This window comes from Pieris rapae, chromosome 4 (assembly GCF_905147795.1).
Source record: "Pieris rapae chromosome 4, ilPieRapa1.1, whole genome shotgun sequence".
In the NCBI taxonomy this organism is placed as follows: Eukaryota; Metazoa; Arthropoda; class Insecta; order Lepidoptera; family Pieridae; genus Pieris; species Pieris rapae.
The window spans coordinates 9978904-10001500 of record NC_059512.1 but is presented as its reverse complement, the minus strand read 5'-3'; the positions used below and the strand labels follow the sequence as shown (position 1 = coordinate 10001500).

Here is a 22597-nt window from a genome sequence, read left to right as displayed (position 1 = left end):
ATTGTATTGTAATTTTCAGAAATGTTTTTTCGATTGGCAATATTAATAAGTAAAATTATAAGGTTTATTTGAAAAACTACTGGACTTTAAAAATTCCTTCAACATTAGAAAGGAAAATCCTTAAGTAATTTTCCGATATATAAAATAATTGTCCAGTCGTTCAAAACCTTAGACATGTTATTGTTAATACATTTCATATAAAAATATATTACGAGAACAGAAATATATACTTAAAACAAAAGCAAACAACTTTTTTACACACTCTATATTCGTGTCCCGTGTTGCGGTCACCCAAAGTGACTTCCATTTGCCTTTGAGGTAAACAAACCTCTGTTTCATATAAATACACGGTTTACGGCAATCGTGATGATGATAACGCGAACAAGTGAATTTCAAATAGTCTTGCTGACTCATAAGCGATAGGGCTGATTTATGCGTCTGTTTTGGTGCTTGGTGGTATGTTTTCTTAACGCTATTATGGAATTTATATTGTGCGAAATGTAAAGGAAATTGGAGTGGAATGTATAGGGATTTTTAGGGTTTAGTCTATATGAAGAATGATAGAAATGCAAATTGCATACTGGCAAACTTTTAGGGCAGGTTTAGTGATTTGCAAGTCGATTGACATACGTTGTCCTGCGATATATCAAGCGATTAGGATATGGAACAAAGTATTAAAGTACCGGCTGCAGCGCTGTCTGCCGGGCTGTTTTGTGAATCTAAACCATCCAAGGCCAATACGGCAATAATAAGGCAGAATATTTGACAAAAAATCTTTGGCAAATATTCTGTACAGGTACCGGCAAACATCTTGAACAAATGCCTTTACATGGTCAGAAGCGAATTTTAGGTATGACTGGGCGCAGGGCGACGGAGAGTGACATATCGATCGCGTGTTTGGTAAATCAGTTGACGTTTGTGTCCCGCACTCCGATATGATTCGCGAACTTTCCACCACTTTCTTGTTTAATACTCAAGAAGTTTGCCGGTATCTGTAAATGGTGTGAAAATTTGATTGAAATCGGTTAAGTAGTTTATGAGTCCATAGCGGATAGTTTGGTTGTATAGATTTAAATTAAAACTGTTTGAGTATATAGACATTTTTATTATAGGGTTTAGGCTTATGATCATTGATAGTAATAAAGTGCATGCTGGCCAATTTTCTAAAACCGGGTTCGTGATATTTGCAAGATGTTTGTATTTTTTTTTATAAAGCATGAGGTTTTTGGCATATAGATTTAATAAAAGCTTTAATGGCACGAGACACCCACAAATGTATATCATTGATTATTAATCATCTGTGCCGATGCAATTATGTCTGTTTTCCTCGCAGTTTCGTTAACCATACTAGCATAGTTGGTATTCGCGCGTTAATGGATATAAAATATAAAAGACTTTATACTCACTTAATCTGTGTAGGCTGTTAATCTAATATGGCGATATAAAAATTCAGGATTAGCGTTCCATCTTGGTTTTCGGTTATTCGGTCAGTATTATAAAAATGGCTTGGAAATTTCGTCACCGATCGAAAATTCATGCGTTTAAGGTCAACCATATACAACAGACTCACATTAGGCCCGTTTATTTTTATTTCAAGTTTACATCGACGTCATTTTTAAGTTCAAATCACTCAAATAACATTTAAAGTATATATGTATTTAATATTATATTTAATATTCGAGTTAATTGATCAACATGTGGACAATACATATCTATATCGTAGGAATTGATCTCTATAACGATTCATTTACGATTACGATTTTTCGATTTATTTACGATTGTGTCTTTGGTGAAACCCATAAATTATAGACTACCATAGTGTATTTTGACATCCAATATCGTAATACTATCATTATCTTCTATATAATTGTTTCTTTTTTGTTGGCTTCGCCAAAGAGATTTCATGCATTTTTGGTATATCTAAGATCCATACTAATTTAAAAAATTCGAATTTCAAATGAAATAGAATTTACAAATGGCAACCGAATAGAAGGGCGCGTAGGGCAATGAACTGAATTCCCAGAAAAACTAGAAAAACTTGGCAAAGCGTCACTCTGGAATTAGTCGGTGACGAGAGATCTTTGAATCGCTGACGAGTCATGAAGAGCGCTGAACTGGGCTCCACTATTTCGTGTAATGTTCACTGGCCTCAAATAAACCCATGGCTGGAATTTTCTACTTCGTACTGCTTTCGTAAGATTGATTGATCAAGCTCATCAGTACCAGAGTTGCGTCAACTTGTAGAATAGTATCTGACCTAATAGGCATTCGTAAAATAATAGACATATAGTACATATCATACTGTAATACATGCTGGTTTCCTTATGATTTTCTGCACTGTTCGTGCGAAGTTATATCACATATTGAAGGTCCATTGGTGCACAGCCGGGGATCGGACCAACCACCCCAGAGATGAGAGTCGCACGCTGCAGCCACTAGTCTAATTCTGATATATATATATATATATGATAAATTAATTAATTAATATTAATGAAAAATGGGTTCTGTATACTTTAAGCGTTTGTCATTTGTAAAGATGTATGAATGTTTCAAGGAATAAATGCGGCTTAATTATTTTTACTAATTACATAGGTATTTCTTGTCCACGCATAGCGCGCCAGGTAGTCGCTACGAAAATGTAGATTATACAAATTATACACGAATCATGCAACAGCAGACCATAAATACTTAAAACACAATTTTTCAATTAGGTTAAATTAAGTTAAACGCCATAAACGACAGCCTAGTTAAAGAAAACGTGTCCTTTTTGCTGCACTTCCACTGCATACACTGCAAACTGCATTGCACCAAAACGCCTGCTATGCAACGATAGATTTATTTCATAGTCCATCATTAGGGGGAGTATTTGGATATAATACGTTTGAAATGCAAAAGGATTTTTAGTACTGGATGGTATTTTTTATTGAACAGAACGTTGATTTTAAATAATAAAATAAATTTGCTTTTATGTGTTAAATATATACCTATAGTATAGATAGAGTATATTGTTTGATTGTCCTGTGTGGTTTATTATATAAATTACCAATTTTACCTCATAGCCTATTAAGTCGGAAACGGTCGGCCTATGTGTTTCTTGTATTGACAACATTTGTATTACGAAAATGATCTTGGGTTATCAAGGCATCCGTCATAATTGCAGACCAATTACGTAAACAGTTTGTTAGATCGGCCATTATTATAAGTATAACATTCATTCACAGCGGCAATGTTCCGAATTTGCCAGGTCGTTGCACCGAGATCTCTATAAAGATAAGTTTTTGTTTTGCTAATGGTTACAAGATATTATGGCGAACGGCTACTTCGGATTAGTAAAAACGTTGTAATATATTATTAATGTTACGTATTTATTAAATAATATTATATAAATATGCAAATGCATCTATACCTAATATTGCCACGAACATGTAAAATTAAAATGATATTTTATTAATATATGCAAAATATATTGTAATAATCAATTATTCTTTTTATATAAAAAATTGAAAAAATTAGTTGCCATGCCAACGCCTGTCAACACAAATGTTTGAGTTTGTAAAATACTCACTAAATTTGCATGAATGAATGCATTGTTATGCGCCAAGAACTTTCATAACATATTGATATACATATGAATGTATTATCACTTGTATGTTTATTTATTTTGTTTCATATTCCTACAGCTAACATAAATTATATGTCACAAAAACTAGGCATAAATGTCAAATATATAGCCAAATATGGAATATGTACTTAATAGGAAAAAATCAATAAAAATTAATAAATAGATTTAAGTAGGTTATATACCTAATTCGGCTGTGTTGTGTGATGGTGTAAAAGTGAGGGTAAGTATGCTAGGTGTCTATTGGGGTATACTTATAATGCAGGTGATTTTGTGCTATGGATATTCATAATAATATTGTATAATAGTGTTGGCTAAGTGGGTTCAACGTGCAATTCTCGTCTCTGAGGTCGTAGGTTTGAAACCCAATTGTCCACCAACAGATTTTCTATGTGCGCATTTAACATTTACTTGAACGGTGAAAGAAAACATCGTGAGAAAACTTGCTTAGATCCAAAGAGTCGACGGCGCGTGCCAGGCACAGGAAGCTGATCCTACTTGCCTACTACATTGATAAACGATCATTACAGATACAGAAATCTGAGGCTCAGACTTCATTTGTTGTCATTACATTTTTTTTAACATATTCCGCGATAGATACAAATTAATTAGAATGATGGCCATGGATTATTTTAAATCTTTGTTTGTACTGTGATTTCCTATGCAAAAATCGTACTTGTAAGAAAAACAATAATTTTTAAATCGACTTAGTGTCGATTAGCCTGAATGTAATTAAAGCCTGAATTAATACTTAAATTTGATATACACAAATCGATTAGTAAAATTCCGTGTTCTCATTTCAGATTCACCGGGTTCAGCCACCGATAACCGTCTGATAACAATGTGAGTATTTAGTTTTTGATATTATTTTTTTGCGCGTTGTCAACCGCGGATCGGTGTTATTCGCGTAAATTTAACGTTCTGAATAGCGTTGCGATGTGATACTATATTTAATTGTATGTTTTTCTTTTTGTATTACTCAAAATATTAACGTCTAGGAACAATAAGTATATTTTATTTATAATAATAGGTACTTTTATTTGATAATATTTCCTTCTGATATTAGTTTTGAATAGAAAAAGATGGCCGGAGATAGGAGGCTGAAAAAATAGAAATTTGAATGCCTAGGAAGGAGGCTTTACCGTGGGGAGGTCCATAATATAAACAGAACATTTTTATTTTTATTACTCAACGTTATTCTTTTGTTTTGTTTGTATTTCATGGAATAGAATAAAGCTAAATCATTATTAGTTTGTACTATGTAATTTCGGAATTGTCATCAAAGAAACTCGGATAACATCTTTAAAGCTCTATTAACGTCAATTTAATACAAAAGTTAAACAAGATGTATAATTACATAAGTAGTATCGAAAGTTTACAGAAACGATAACGATCTTTACGCGAATAAGTGTTCCTGATAGTTTCGGTATTAATCGAAGAATCGAGACGTGTGAATGCCCGATTTAATTTGTTGCTATATGCATGAGATTGGTGCGAATTCGGTAATAATATTTAGGCCGATAGTGATATGAGTTTCACCCTGGTGACATTTGCATTTTAAAACTGATAAGTTTCGGATACCTACTCGTATGGAATTTTTACACGGCTTAGTTCGGATACCTGCTGAGTTTCATCATCGTACGTTAAGGCAGAATACGAAAATCTTCGCCGTATCAACTGAATGTCCGACGCTCCATTATTAAGGGATTTAGGATTTAGAGCTATGTAGAATCAGCTGCTACATCATTGAAGTATTTCCGAAATGATTAGATTTAGAGTTCAGAAAGAGCTTACAAAGTATTAAAAGACAACGCACTCGCGAGTTCTACCATTAAAAAATAAAAAAAAGCTATTAAAAATTGTCAGACAGCTCAATATTATATTTAAAAAATATAATCTTAGATTTTTTCGTGTTGGTTAAAAATATATTGTAATGGACATTATAGCTACGACAATATTTCATTGTCGTAGCTATAATGCCCATTACAATTTATCAAAAATTCGCGGATTTATTTCAAAAATATTTTTTGTAAAACACCTTTCTTGATTGTTAGCTAAAATAATAAAGTAACGTTTGATACAAGCTATGTCCATATTTATTAAAATTTCTAAAATAACGTGTTACACATATTATACACATCATTTATAAAGGAACACAAGCAAGCAAGGGAAAAATTAAACAAGCAACTACAAAAAAATTACTAAAACTAAATGGAAACTGAAACCTCATTAAGAGCGTGATGATGAACAAAGTTAAGTTGAAAGACTGTACATACATACACAGATATATTTATCATAGCTGGTGCCCCTGGCTTCGTCTGCGCAAGATTAAAATAATATTTGTCCAAATGATGTATCGTGAAATACATATTTTATCTACTTTAAATAACCAGAAACGATGAAAGTATCTATCTGATATTCATTCATTAATAATTATGAATGTATATTGGAGTTATGGTTCACTTTTTTGGATATAATAACCAACACATAAGGTATATTATACTGTGGCGGGCTTTTTAAGATAAACATTTCCATCATACATTTCATATGTTTAATTCTCGCGGTTTTGGCAGCGTACACCAGAATAGCTCGCAGATGGTAGATTTTCAGACTTGATATTTTGGACAATTCACAGATCTATAAGCTATATTATTGTAAAGTTTCAATAAAAACTATGCAGTAGATTTTACGTGATACAGTAACAAACATCCATCCGTACTCACAAACTTTTCCGTTTATAATATTAGCAGAATGAATATTATATAATATTAATTAGTAACAAAAATACTATTATTGAAGAACTAAAATGCCTCCTTCGTAATTAATAGTATACTTACTTCGTAAGTATTAAAACCATGACTCACGAGTAGAAACCCTTAGAGTTTTTATCACATTAGCGATCTATATCTAAAGTAATAAATCAAAGGGTGCAAATTTGAGGCAATTTCAAGATTCGGACTTGGCCATTGTTCATTGTGATAGATGGTGTGGCGGTCACGAAGTCGCAAGTTATGACTTTATTCCCGCTTAAAGTTTCATAATGAAGTGTTTATTGAGGAGCTTTGTTTAATTATCCGAAGTTCAGTAGTTCAGTATTACACTGTTAGAAGTTTGCCAGAGCTTTTCGCAACTATAATAATAATAAAAGCCTTTATTGCTGTATTTACATACTAGGTACATAGTGTGAAATACTAAAAAATTAACGCTAAAAATAAAAAATAAATACTAATAATTTATCGGAAAGCCGGTTGATTTCATTTATACAGCTTGTCCTTAGACATAGATAAAACTCTGGTGTAGGTATGAATTGAAAGGAAAAATAACAGTTTTAATTTTCCTCATTTTGGATAGTTGTATAGAAATACAGAAATAAATTAATGAAAAATATTTAAAACAAAGCACCTACCGACATTACGATAACAAGTAGTATTAAGTACGATCAAAATTATGAAATAATTAAACGAATGCACTATTTAGATCTCAACGCCCATAAAGGGTTCTATTATTTAAAGGTATGCGAACTTTCAAACTTTTAAAAGCTTATTGTAACGATGTATGTCGCACGTTTATATGCTTTCTTCATTATTTAAGGAAAGTCGCCAGTCCAATGCAACATTCCAATGGAAACAATAGTACAGTCGGCGATAAATTGCATTTCCCCCGCGGACACAAAGTTATTACAAAGATTAACTTGTTGCTAACTTTATGTTATGACTGTACCGGTCGACGTTGACGAGTGAAACCTCCATTATTTATTAATAAATAATAATTGGAAGGAAATAACTCCAATGCTGTAATGTGTGTATTGTATGAAACCGCAAGCTTAGCTATAAATATGAATGGAATTTGTGTTATTGTATGTTATGGTGAATGGGCTATTTGATATTTATAAAAATATTTAGATTACTCTTTATTGACTCTACTATACAAATTATTGTTTGTAACTTTGTGAAAAATTCAAGATCTTGCGTATACGCATCGCTTGCAAAGATGGCTTTTTACGTGTAAATTATTATTCTTAAATAACTTAAGGTTTACAACTAATAACTATGTACTAACTAAATAACTTTATATGGTAATCAAAATAATCTTGATTTATAAAATATTTAATATTGAGTTGGTACAAATAAAATCATTTTAATGCAGGCTAATTGCTCAATAACAAAGAAAACAATGAACAAACGTATACAGTTGAAAAACACATAGGGCAGTTAACTTATGTTACAATATTAACACATTAAGTGATTTTTTCTCGGATCCGAGTAATCGACACCCGTGCTATATGCCGTAATTTTTAAAAATACAATCATACATATTTTCAAACATTCATATTTACTTAGTCAAAATTCGCCATAAAAAGTTTTGGTTTCCGGCTATTACTTTGTATCCATTGTTTAAGTATTCAATGTGTTATTTTTACTGAAGAATTTGGAGCCTTCCTGGCCACACTTGAGGCAAACAGGTCAATATCAACAGTTAAATCCTAATAATACTATATCGAAAACATCTCGATGTTTTATGAAATTAAACTTAAAAGTTAGTATTAAGATGAAATTTGTATGATAATAAAAATACGGATTACTTTTGATAACACTGTATTTTATACTGTAATTAAATGTTTATTCTTTATAAGTAATATTATGTATGACAACTGTACAATACATAATATTCATTATAAACATAATATTATGTATAACAACTCTAGTGTAATTTGAGTAGCATTTAACATTCGAACAGTGAAGGAAAATTAGGGTTTCCTTGATGTAATGTTTAAACCTATGTAGTGGAAGTTTGGTTACATGATGTGGAATTTTGTTATTATATTTGGTGATTGAGTGAGTAGTTTTGTGAAGTCTGAAAGCTGGAAAAGCAAGTCTATTCCCACTTCTTATGTTTAAATTGTGTCAGGTACAGGAGGCTGACCACCTATTTGCCTATTTGACCATGAAACAGATTTAAAAATCTCAGGCTGAGACGTAAATAGGTTGAAGCGCAACTGATTTATTTGATTTAATTATTACAATTTGGGACCCAGCTCTTCCATAACAAACACTTAAGTATAAGACGTTACAATTTTTTTTTTCATTTTACAACAATTTATATAGGTCTAGGTAGGTTTTACTGCCAAAACAATATTACAAATATAGTCTATATTTTGATGTATATACATCTAGTTTGTTGTCGTATTTTTATTGTATAATTTATTTTCTCTTTTATCTTAGTAATGTGTTTCGTTAGTGTGTTTTTTGAATAAATATAATAATTTTGTGCTAGGTGATTACCTAGTTTCAATTGTAAATTATTTTTCCTACATTAAACTTGAAATAAATAAACTTGAATGAACAACAATTGTCATGAAGACTAAAGTCTAGTACATTGATCTATTAAAAAGTATTATTGGCAAGTTGATAATTTGATTTCCTATTTATATCTTCTTACTTTGAAAGTGGTAAAACTTGTATGAGAATCTACGCTAGATTTAATAATGCTGTTGAAAAATGATACATTGATATTTGAGATGATGTTTTTTGTGTAAAAGCTGCGGTCTTGCGGTCCAAGCTATAATATGCTTTTACCACGCTTGCAATTCCTCGTTACTTATATGCTCACTAGATCTGATATTTATTGTTGTTTAAAATTCTCTTCACATCATCCGTCATCATTGTATTTCGTAATTCATATTAATATTTACGACGTTCTAGTCAGTCGAATTAATTTTTCTCACAATAGTTGCCTGGAACACATTCATTTCTCTTTTTTTGGGAAAAGGGAAAGGTACTCTTCATTAATAAATTTTGATTTGCGTGATTTTTCGTTTCGTTTTGTTTTGATATGAGTAGGGATGCTTACGTTCAAACTTAATGACGTTGAATAAGTCATACCTGTGTATCTTATTCCATAATAAACGTATTTTTTTTATTTTAATCAAATTCCAGAGGCTCTTTTATCTCTGCATTTTAATAAATTGAAGGAATGTATTAAAGAAAGCTGTGGAAAAAGGCTTACTATAAAGGTAGCCAGTTGATAAAAGGCATGGGACTAGTCCCAGGCATATCAACAATTTTGTGCTAACAAATACGTTTTGTATAAAAAGAAAAACGATGTTATATGTGGAATTTGCTTCTTCATATCACTTGGTAATATACATTCAATAAAACATAATATTACATAAATATACTGAAACAATATAGGCCATAGATTCGGTAAACATCATTGCTACAATTCTATTTCCAGTTGGTCATAAGATCTTTTACAAGTTCTGTGTAAGACCATCCGATATTCTGACGCGCCATTGTTGTTAGAATAACTATGTTTTGACATGATTTTATTGCGTACAGTCGTTGCCACATTTGCTGTTGAAAATTAATTTTAATTGAATAACTTAGCTTTTTTATAGTAAAATTTGAAAATGTATCAAATTTCTTCATTACATTCACTAATCTTGATAATATAAATCAAATAAAAATCACACATTTTCCTTTTTTTGAATTTGGAATTATCTTCTTCAAAATATAAACTTAATAAAGCCAAAGAGATTTGATTACGAGTTCATATAATAACATGCATGTGTTATAATACTAATATATTTGTATTAAGATACTTGTGGTTTGATTGATCGTAATTAATATTTAATAATGAAACACCTGTCTAATCAAGAGTTTACAGCGATTGTTGTACGCGTTTAGCTTTAGACCGACAGCAAGACAATATGCCTGGCTAGCTTTTGTTTATCAATCGTAATGTAATGAATGATAGTTGTTTATTCATTATTTATTTATTTATTTAATAATCACAGATACAGTATGAAAATGTACTATTTCCTGAACGTATGTCTTGCTTGATCCTACATATTGGGTTAAAATGCATGGGGCAACCATCATAGCTTTTAGTATATTATTATTACAACCATACTTACTGTATATAAATATATACATATTTGTATACAGTAAGTATGGTTGTAATGAATTGGCTCAAAAATTACTCGATCGATTTTTAAAATTATTTCACCATCTAATCATTATCACTGATTAATATTTTATTTTAATTGCAAGAAAAAAATAAGCGGCCCTAAAATAAATATATAAATGTAATGTAAGTATGTAAATAAATAAATGCCTATAAAATGTCTTTCATAGCCTGCGCTGCGAAAACTATTGATGATAGAACAAAAAAATTTTCCACACTATTTAAATACACATCAATATCTACAAAAAATGTTTAAAAAATAAATGAACACCCGTGCGAAGCCTACCTAACCTACTACTAACACCTAGTCTTATTAAAAAACTTAAATCAAAACAATTTTTTTCTCAAGTATACCACATGCAATACGTACTTTCGTGATTTCCACCGATCGTTTGTCATGTTTATTGGTTTTCCTATAGCAAACAAACACAAATTACATAGAAATGTCTCTATTGCTTCATGTTTGAAGCAAATTTTGTATTAACATATTCTCTAGGTACATCATGTATTGTTACATATACGATAATTAGACAGTACATTTGTGAAATGTGTGTTTATGATTTTTTGTTTCGTATTTATATTCAACCCATCATTTCTTTGAACTATCAGTTAGATAACATTGAATTTTGTTTTTGTAGGTAATATTTAGGGCAAAAATTTGCCCAATTGGATTAACTAAATTTTAGAGAAAGAAGCTTTTATATTCTTTAGTTGCGAACACTAAAGTTTTTTAAATCATGGGAACATTTTCTACTCACATTAGAATCGCAACAGGAAATGAACTAGTGTGTTTACAAAAAAATATATAACATTAATTGGGCGGTCTATTATGGCTTCCTATGACGTTTCTTTTGACATTTGAATTCCTGATCGTGTCTTATTATCGTCATATCTAATGTATAAATTAAAATTTTCTGATACTGACGTAGTTTTAGTTGTAACTGTATTAGGCTGAACACTGCTAAGAAAAACAAAGCCTAGTTCTTATACACTAAACAGAAAATTTTAATCCGTTTATAGTAGAAAAATAGCAATAAATAAACTAAAGTGGAAATGAGCGGGGTACATAGCAAGAGGAACAGAGAAGTGAAACAAAAAATTACTAATCTGCTCCCATTGCATACGGAAAAGAGGGAGACCACTTAGAAGGTGAATAGACCAAATAAAGGAAACAGCAGGTGGTATATGGTAAGAGAGTGGCACTGTGCAGAGAGGAATAGCGGGATTTGGCCCAAAAAGGGCACACAGATCACTAGAAGAAGATTAAAATGGAAATGACAAATGTATCTGAATAAAAATAATTATTATTAAAAAAAAAGGTCCGTTTTCAAAGTTATCCCGCATCTTATGTGTGTAAATGATTTTGTTAGCGCAAAATAGCTCATATCAAAGCCGAGTGGAGTGTTAAATGAAAAATGTAAATATGCATTATATAGTTAAGGGGTGGTGCTTCCAGATTTTAATTCACCGCGTCTGAGAGTTCCGTCAGACCGAAAATACGGGAACACTTGTTATGTTAATTCGAGAATACTTTGCGTCGGCTTTGCCTAGTCTACATTGTGTTGAAAAAGGTTTTTGTATATTTTATATTGTATATATATATATAATCTTATATAGTTTCAATTTTATTGATTTAAAATTATCGGTGAAAAATAATTAAAAGTATTTAAAACATTGAGAGGAGTTTATCAATACGAGGGCTGTTAACTGTCATGAATTACTTTTGCCTTTTGTATCCTTAATACAAATAGTTAATGATTAATGTATTTGGTCATTCGATTAGCTTTCGTTAATAAGCGTTATGTTACAGAAAGTCCTGTCAAAGAGGGTTGAAAAATACAGTCAGATTAATTTTCCATTTCCCCTTCAAATCAAACTAATAAGCTCGACCATCTAAAGGAAGTAACGAACATAATTGAATGTTAACACTCGTTTCCAAACAAAATTACCCAAATTGGTTACAATTAACAGGCGTCATTTAAAAATAATCTAACAAGAGTAGAATTACACCAAATTACTAGGTTTGAACGCTACCTTATAAAATACAAACTACGAATTTCAACCCTATCTGTATTAGAAAAAAGTTGAATGTTAAATAAGTTTATTGTCTTCTGATTCGGAAGCCTTTTGACAGTCTTGGATGGGATGCAATTAATTTTGTGAGCTGTTGATGTGTAATACAGTGCTTTTTTCTATGACATAGTAAAAGAACGCGCGTACTACAGTTTGGGTAATTTGAAATTATAAGTATAAGTTGTTATGAGGGCAATTGATTGATAAAGGAAACGTTGCTTATTTTCTTTTTATTGGGACTTTTGTCAATTTGATCGTAATCCAAGGTAATAGGCGGTTGTACGAGAAAATTTAATTTGACTTTGTTTTTATTGTATTGAAGTCATAGGTTTGAAGACTACCTTGTTCGTGTTGCGTAAATCTAAATAATTTTTGATGTATTTGTATGGGTAGGAGGGATCTTTGATTGTCTTATTTGGTGATTACGTCAACAGTGATTATTTACATTTTTACACATATTACCACCCACACGTAGAAAATATGCTTGAAAACGAAATGCAGTTTCGAGGATTCCTACATACAAGTAATATGTTTCTTTACTATTATTTTTGAGAGCTTTGTTTTCTTTTGACAAGAGCGGGAAGGGGGGCGGGGGTAAAATTTCATTTAATCAGCATACGTAATACCTACTCTCTCTAAACTTTGGGTCTTTGAAAATTAGTAGGTTATCAGCCATTGGGGATAATAAAGTTATCTATTTTTTGTTTTTTTTTCTACTCGTTTTGTAATACTTAACAACTACCCTTACTTCTTTTGTGTTTTAATTGAAACAATGCTAAAACAATGCTTCATTATCTTAATAACCACTACCCTATATATACAAATCGTGAGCATCTGCAATATGAAACGTCACACAAAACAGGTGATAGATTATTACAGCTAATTAAAAGCGAATGTATTCACCATTAAAAGTAACATATCCCGACCATAATAGGTCCAACACCTGCTCGTGCGCGAACTAATAGATATCTCATTAAAGAAATACAAAAAAGATAAAATGACCAGGTATTAAAAAGACATTGGGAAGTAGATTAACAAAATGCTTAAGCTCTTATTACGGAAGGGGCGACCTCAATTTACGATGGGGTCGGAATCACCTGTTCGTCTAAAAAAGTGTTGAACGAAAGGCGATTTTAGCTCAAGACTGTGGTTAAATGTTACAGGTGTTAGGAACAATGTCGCTGCGTCTGGATTTATTTTATAATTGCTTGAATACAGCTGCATGTAGAGTCGTTTATTAAAGGATCTTTACTTTGTATAAAAGACTCGCGGCCCGTCCGGTACTTCTGGGTTTTTTAATTTCTGTAGATATTGATATGTTCTTTAATACTGTGGAACATTTTTTTGTTTTATCGTCAATAGTTTTCGCAGCGCACCCGATGAAATATATTTTATAGAAGCATAGTAGTTTTAGAAGGATTTTCATTATTTTTTTCTTGATACTTGATACTTATACTTTCGATTAAATATAAATCAGTGATAATATTATAGTAGTGATAATAGCAGGTGAAATAATTTTTAAAATCGGTCCAGTACTTTACTACTAACTACTTTTTATTGTCTTTGAGTACCGTCGCCAGTTGGAGTTTTGTTAACAACTATAAAGTATTGCATTTTTATTAGGCAGCCCATGGTCAGCCATTGAAATGGGTTGCCGGCCTTTTGGCCATTTTATTTGCAAAAAACCCAAGCAACTTTATTCGTGTTAATTAATCGATATTCAAGTTTTCTATATAAATAAACGAGGTTAAATATTTAATTTCTTCAGTACATGACCATTTTCGTTGTAGTTATTTGTAACCGCGGTCGTCGCAAAGTAGTTTTGGCTATGAGCCAGAATAACTCGTGGAATAATTACTCCCAAGGCACGCTTTGGGTAATAAGCAGGTATTGTTAAGTGTTACAATTATATAATTATTTATGGTCTTATACTTCGGGAGCTATCATATACGTTGATGCGCTTAAACACCTGAAAATTCTTGATTCGAGTATTGCAAATGTGAACAACACTGCTTTAGCGAATTTATTACATTTACATTACTCGAAGTTTTGAGCGATTTTCAGTCTCCTGCTTACTGCCGTCTGCTTCTATAGCTGAAAAGTTTTTGTATCCGATATAAAGTATTTGTTATAAAGTATGTATTAATAATAATAAATTCCGCTATGCGTGTGTTTTCACGATGCTGTTTCATCGATAATTTGTCTTTGTAGATAAATATTTAATCATATTTTTGTACTCGTTAACTATTCAGTCCGTAATTCATGCTATCATATCAAGCATGGTTTAAATCATTTGGAAAAGGTGAAAGCATAAATCCTTTAGTACGAAATCAAAGGTTGAGAATTCTTCGCTTTAGCTAACTTTCTGTTATAAACTCAATGCAAATAAACTATTTATATATATGTGCTAACGGATTTGGCAAATATTCAAAATCAGATGAGGGTGAAAAACCGCCTTCACCGGGGAAGGCGATGACCTTTACTTCGTTTTTCGCTCACACCAGGTGATGGACCACCCCGCGACGGCCCAACCTGAGGTCTGAGTGTCGCAGGAGACGCCCTTGCGCAAGTCGCGGGAATACTTCCATTTCGGCCGAGCCACCCTCGCCTAAACACCCCGAGCTTGGCTTTAAAGGCCCTTTAAGGTCAACAGCGATTACACAAAAATAACATTATGTACCTCAATATATTATGTTAATAAAGACGATCGTATACTTGAAAGAACATTGAGACATTTTTTTATAAAGCTATTAATTTCATTTGCGAATTCGGATGCATTTAACGATCAGTCCTGATACCCGATCGAACGATAAATCTCCCGACGAATGTAAACATTATTTTATGTCTCCTTCAATTAAGGCCTCAAATTCGTCGGACCCCAAGCAGGTGACGATAATTACGATAAACAATGCGACCTCTGGTTTTCTTACACCTGCACGTTTGCCAGCTGCGAAGGAAGTGTCGTGAGGCTTTTCATCTACACAATTGTCCATTTAAGAATAGATAAGACAACAATTCCAGATTGTATAGGTCCTGTGTACAATAGATTTATTGTTCCCCGTCGGAGGGTAGTTAGGCAAGAGGTATCGTTTTTGTGATGAACAATTTTTGTTATTCTAGGACAATGGATGCCGACAAAGAATGGGGTTTTACATTTTGTACGTAAAGTTACTGTGTGTACGGGCTGCGTTATATATGACGATTGACTAATTTCGCTATATTGTTTAATTTTTTGCGTCGACAACGACAATGCATAGCGATATTCATATATTTATAAAAGATGATAATTATTATGGTGCATTGCTCCTTCAAGCATTGGCTGTTTTTGCACATAACTCGCCTAACACCTGTGTGTTGGATCATGTTATTCATAATATGCAAACATAATTAAAAGTAGGCTTTATGTTAGGAACACGGCCTTTGTCATTCGTCATAATGATTTTAACGGTTATTAATTTCAGGTAAATAATGAAATAATTTTGGGAAACTATGCAGAAAAGACTGATAACTGAGCAGTGTTGGCCGAGTGGCTTCAGCGTGCGACTTTCATCTGTGGTCGTTGGTTCGATCCCGGGCTGTGCACCAATGGACTTTCTTTTTATGTGCGCATTTAACATTTGCTCGAATGGTGAAAGAAAACATCGTGAGGAAACCGACATGTCTAAGACCCAAATAGTCGACGACGTCTGTCAGGCACTGGAGGCTGATCACCTACTTGGCTATTAGATTTAAAAATGATCATGAAACAGATTTAGAAATCTGAGGACCTAAAGAGGTTGTAGCGCCACTACACTTTATTATTATTATTATGCAGAAGAAGATAGCGCGCGAGATGAGCGGACATTATCAAAACGCCTGAATGCAGCTTGCCCATAACAGACAAACTAATTAGAAAATCAGACATCAACAGCTCTTATATTTTTATGCATCAAAGTTTTTATATGGCCTACGACGCCATAATTTTATAAAACCTGCATTAACCAAAACCCGATAACGTTTTTATTATCGCTAAAATCAGCATCCATCATACAGAGCAGATAAGCCGAGGAGCGAAGAAAAAATAACAGCTCGTTATCAAATTGTTAAATTCTCGAACAATTTCGGTGCATCGGCTCGTGAAACCGTTTGGCGGGCTTTGGTTTATGGCGTTTTTTCATTTAGTCGTATTCTAAGAATGGCGGCGGCTTTTTGGCGCCTTTAACCGATTTTTTTGTTGCATCTTTTTATTGCTTTCGTGATTTTGGCGCGAATACATGCTCACATCTCGTTCCGAATCCTGTAATATGATATAATGCTGATAGTGTTGGCATGTACAGGTAATTAGACTCCATTTGTAATTTATAGCCACTTTGTCGGTTCTTACCTGTGCTTGTACTTTAAAGTGCAATTAAACATGTGTCTTTAAAAGATATATTTACAGATAAAAAATAATAATTTACGCGATCGTCGTCGTTTTTCATTTAACCTTAAGATTACTTTTACTAACTTAAGTAAGTTATTTTTAATCACATTTTGTATGAAGACATTTGTTTATTTGATGTTTACAGATAGCCCGATAATTTAAAGATTATAGGGTTAAAGTATTAAATAAGGAAGAAACGACCACCAGGGAACGTGAAGAGAGTCGTCCTCGTGGTGGGGAATATTGGGAAAAAAGTACTTAAGATAGAGGGAGGAGGCCTATACTTAAATTAGAGTAATAATAATATTTTATTTTTAATTTCTCTCATATAACATTTTACAACTATAAACTGGGTAAGAACCTGTGATATTGATAACCAGGCTTCCATTCCACAGCAAAGGAAAATTAAAATTTAAGTGATATTTTGTAAAGATGAAGGAATAAATGAGGCTTAATTTTTCTTATAGTTTGTAGTAAAGCTTTCATAACGGCATGCGATTTTCAATTCCACATATACGTAGTTTTTTGTAATCACTCAATGGCAGCTGAGATCAGTCATGCAGTATTCAAAAGCTCTGTGTACGAGTTTAAAACTTCCTTCATTTCGCTGTTGACTAAACTATTTGAATCTGCATTGAGGTATGTTTCATTGTGTTACCATTTGTGATAGAAGCTTTGAGACCAACGTTTTCTACAGCCCGTGCAGTTCTACATGTTTAAAAAATCGGTTGTCTGTAAAGTCGGTTTACTGACGATAGTTGAACGTGACAACGTCATAGAAAATACTGATGCAATGGTTGCATTTTTCAAAAGAAAATGAAGAAGAGTAAAAGTTAAATGGAAATCACAATTGAATTAATCAAGTTACATTTATTTGTACCCATGAATACTATGTCATTTTTTTCACGAAGTAACGCGGTTACCGATTGTGACTCTTTGTCGCTCGTTCCCCGCTCTCGCTTACACTTCAAGCCTTAAATGGAACGCCTCAGAACGAGGTAACGTTACATGCGCAAAGAGCGAGGTAACGCCGCGTCATGTTTTTTTCGTGCGTGCAGCCACTGATCCGCAGCTCCATCGAATTATAAGATGTTGTCACGTTAAAAGATTTAATGTGTAATAAATATGAGTAGGTATTTTTATGGTTTAGTTTATTTATTAATAAAATTCAATTGGCTTTATCGATACCATGATTGTGAAATCCTGATCTGATAATTACGAAGAATGAATTTTTGGTTCAAGGCAGGCACGAGACGGCACGTTTTTGAGGACATCTTTTTTGTGTATTTTAATTGATCAAGGCATTTTTAGATGTTCGGGAATGGAGTAATGATGTAGCTTTCGTAACGAGAACGCATTTTTACAATCTGTATGGCACACACACACACTATAGGGCACAGACTCATATTAATGTGTATAGGTTCAAGAATGGAATTAACTCACCTTCACGGTCATACGATTATTGAGTAGCGAATAATAAGTTTGATAAGTATTAAATACAAATTGTTCATTCCACCTGTCATAAGTGGTACGAGTTGATACGAGTTAGGTATCTTGAAGTAAAAAGTGTACCTTTTTAAAAGGTCGGCAACACACGGGTTGGTCTTGCGAGTAAGCACTTCATTTTAAGTGACAGGCTTGCTTTCCCTCTGTCGCATAGTTCTTAGTGTTACGTGTAAAATAAATAAATGAATTAGGTATTTTTATTTATATTGAATTATATTGTGTATTCAAGAAGTCTTAAGTCTTGAACCTATAAACTAATTTTTTGGTATCAATTTTGAAGATCATGTGTGTCTTAGGCACAAAGTAGGTGACGACATGAGGATTATGATCCTAAAGTACCTCTTTTCCTGTATCTCTGAATTATTTTTTTGACAGCCTTCTTTCCTTAGTACCTCTCACACATAATAATAATAAAGCCTTTTTATTTCCTATTATATTTACAATATATTCTATAGGCCTCCTCGATTTTAGGTCAAGTATATCTGTCCGGCGCACAAGATATTTAATTAACAGGTATTTGATCAAAAGGTGGAATTTATATTACATTTTAAATTATCACACAGATATGTTAAATATATTTTTTTCGTAATTATTTTATTTTAGAGCCTAATTTAGATTTATACTGAACACTGCACTCAATAGAAGCTCGTTAGATCCATTCTACTTTTAATAGCCTGCGAAATAAGTACGTAGTTGGTTTGACAGGTCCATTTAAATGTTCTCAAGACAAGATAATACCCCTAAGGCTTTGCATTTTTGCTCAGTCCCTTAATGGTTTCTCCGAATACAACAAAGATTGCCGATAACACCAGACAGCTAGTTTATGGTTTCCATTTTACCTAGTGATTAACTGTTAAATCAAATATAATCAATTTTTTTTTATCATATAAGTAATATTTTAGAGATAGGTATACCACGCTCCTACTATTAAATTACTAAATAAAATATTAGTAAGTCTAAATATAAACATTTAAATAGGATGTTTTTTGCATTATCGGAATAAACTTGTTTCTAGCAAAATAAGCATATATAAGTCTATGTTTAGAAATATAATTTTTTATTTGATAAATGGTTATAAAAACAGTACGTGTATTTTTTACACAAGCCAAAAGAATAATTATTTGTTAGCGACTTGACATTTCAATTCGAATTTCCCAGCAAGTATTCCACCATTTAAGATCAAATAGAATCGGTGTTGATTTACGGCCGACCTGCCACATCGGTTCATAAAGTGTCAGAAAATAATTCACGAATTATTGACAGATTTATGAGTGTCATTCCACTAAAAAGAACATGCGGAGCTAATTGTGACATGTTTGTTTGTTTCTTTTACTTTTGATTTATTCGTGAACGTTCCCATCAGAATCTGGATCTTTTGAAATTTAACAAAGGTCCTGGATTCATTCAATTTTTGGGCCACATTGTGTTGACCTCTGCCGGTTGAGATAAAAGGCACCGCACTACCTCTGATTAACTCAATTCGTGGTAGACCACGGAGCTATGGCGCTGGACGAGGTGTTTTAAAGGTCATACATGTCAGACGTGAGGTAACAGCCAGTCTATCTCGTTAGCGATGAACAGGTTCGACGAAATGTTTGAAGGGTCTATAAAATATAACTTAGATTTATCTATACCTAAGATCAAGAGGGATTCGTTTGTGTGAAAATGTTTATTTTCCTATCTGCACAGTGATTTCTGTAGTAATATTTAAATGAATGAATAATATCAGTGGTTCTTCATGGGTTACATCATACGTAAAAGTATGTAATTATCAATACAAAATCATGTAACAGAAAAAACCGTTTAAAAAACCTTAATATAAATAACTTGTAAACGGATGAATTGTTTTTGTGATAAAAGTTGACCGTTTCTATTATTTCTTCGCTTTCCATATTCAGGAACACTGTTCATTCAATGATGTTCGGATATCCCTAACATTTCTAAACATTAAATCGTTATTTCGTTTTTATGTAGTTTTTAGAAATTATTATTAATAAGAGCAATGTTGGGTTGGAGGTCTGAGGTCGTAGGTTCGATACCCGGCTATGTACCACTGGACTTTCAGCCTATGTGCGCATTTTATATGAGATCGAACGGTGAAAGTAAACATCTTCAGGATACCGGCTTAGAACCCAAAAAAGTCGACGGCGTATCTCAGGAACATGCCTAATAGATTGACAAATGATCTAATAAGCATGAGAAATCTGAGGCCCAAACCTAAAACGGTAGCGCCACTGATTTATTTGACGTCAGATTATTTCTCTACGAACATAAAGACACACGACAAACACCAGAAACACATCCAGTGATCTACATCTGTGTGGCCGGGAGAGGTTTTATTCCCTGAATTGCGGAGTCGCTGTCACCTTGACCGCAATGAGACAAACGCGCAGACGGCAAACGACCGACCTTCAGATCCGCTATTGATATTGAAATATGAGCGCTTCGATAGATCAAAATAGAGTTGGGATATACCCGTACGTTACTATGCGGATAAGTATTGAAACTATTTACGCGAACAATAGAATATATGATTTATTAGATTCGGATATATTTGTTTCGTGCTTAGCTATGTATACAGCATTGTTTAGTCAAATCAAATATGATATAATAATGTTAAATAAAATGTTTATAGATCAGATAAGATGTTAAATGATACTGCCCATGGACATTCACTTTGGCAAAAGGCTCACAAGTGTGGGCCTTTTAAGAATTTGTACGCTCTTTTCTTGAAGAACCCTAAGTCGAATTTCTTTATTGCCACATAATGGTGGTGTTCTGAAACGACGAAGGTCGATTTGACGCCTGGTATTTTGTATTTTGCCTTGTCCTCCGATGACTAAAAACAGCTGTCGGTATCAGCCCGAACAACTTCTCTCAACACTCTTCATGGACTCAAGGTAAATGCTGTAGAAGATGCAGAGAGATCCCATATCTCTACGCCACGGGAAAATTATTTACTGAATGGCTTACATAATTGACTCGTATAAACGTCACTCATGAGTTTTACTTTACTTAATTTGAGTTACAAGTATCCCGTGATCGTAACTTCATTCACAGCCATGAGAGATTCGTTAGAGATTCCAATTTCGTGGTGACGTAACATTTCCTAAATGGTTTAGCGGATTGTCGCTTCGGATTGCGGCAACTGTGTTGGACGACAGAAATATCTGGGTATTTAACCCGGGTGACACTTACACCGATTCTAATGTTCTGTGTGATAAGATATATCTGTATTAAAAGAGATGTTAATATTAAGGAGGAGGCTATGTTGACAAACAATGGGGAATTGAACCTTTATAATCATGAGGTGTACTACGACTGTTTGATAAAACATATGAATTTGACGTTATAGGATATAACCCATACCTTATTTGGTTATAAGACTTAAATAGAGCGAGTTTAGTCTTACATAATTCCAATGTTTGGGCGTGTACGCACTTAAAAATAATGTTCTAAATTTAAAAATGAACATTGTCTTGTTACAACTGTGCGTATATCTTCCCAATTTTACGAGTATATGCAAACTCAGTACTAGATATTACGGTGTAACAGACACCTAACATGCGTATCGCGTCCAATGCCCCATTCTTTGGCCCGGCAAGTCTAAATCGGGTATCGTTCCTGGGCTAATTCTGTCCCACGCTTCCTCTTGCATAACTAAGACAATTGCCTACGACTATACTGGAAGTTGAATGACATCTCGTGGCATAGATCATCCTTTGAGCTGGCATTGTCTTTTGACGTGTTCTAAAATAAGTTTCTTGTGATCTTACGAAAGCTATTTCAGGTATTGAAATTATGGTAAATTAAAATAGAAACGTCTGCGCATTTGTTGATTATTGTAATGATTTTGACAAAGTCCGCTACAAATACTTGCCAATGGGCGAGAAGAAAGCTTAATTTGTTCCTCAGTAAGATTAATCATAAATATTCATAAATAATAATCAAAAATGTTATGTTTGTAAATCTACACTCCGGATATTCTGTCACACGTTAGGCGTGCAAATTTGTGTTAAATACTTAATTAA

At 32.9% G+C, this 22597-nt stretch overlaps 1 protein-coding gene across 3 annotated transcripts in view; it reads left to right on the top strand.

Annotated features, from left to right (window-relative positions):
• LOC110995060 (mitochondrial cardiolipin hydrolase) overlaps positions 1 to 22597 on the top strand; it is a 116127-nt gene that overhangs the window by 47249 nt on the left and 46281 nt on the right. For all 3 annotated transcript variants that reach the window (XR_002600236.2, XR_002600237.2, XM_022262028.2), the window contains one exon: positions 4423 to 4462. The gene's annotated coding sequence lies outside the window, so the exon portion shown is untranslated. The remainder of the gene's footprint in view (positions 1 to 4422; positions 4463 to 22597) is intronic.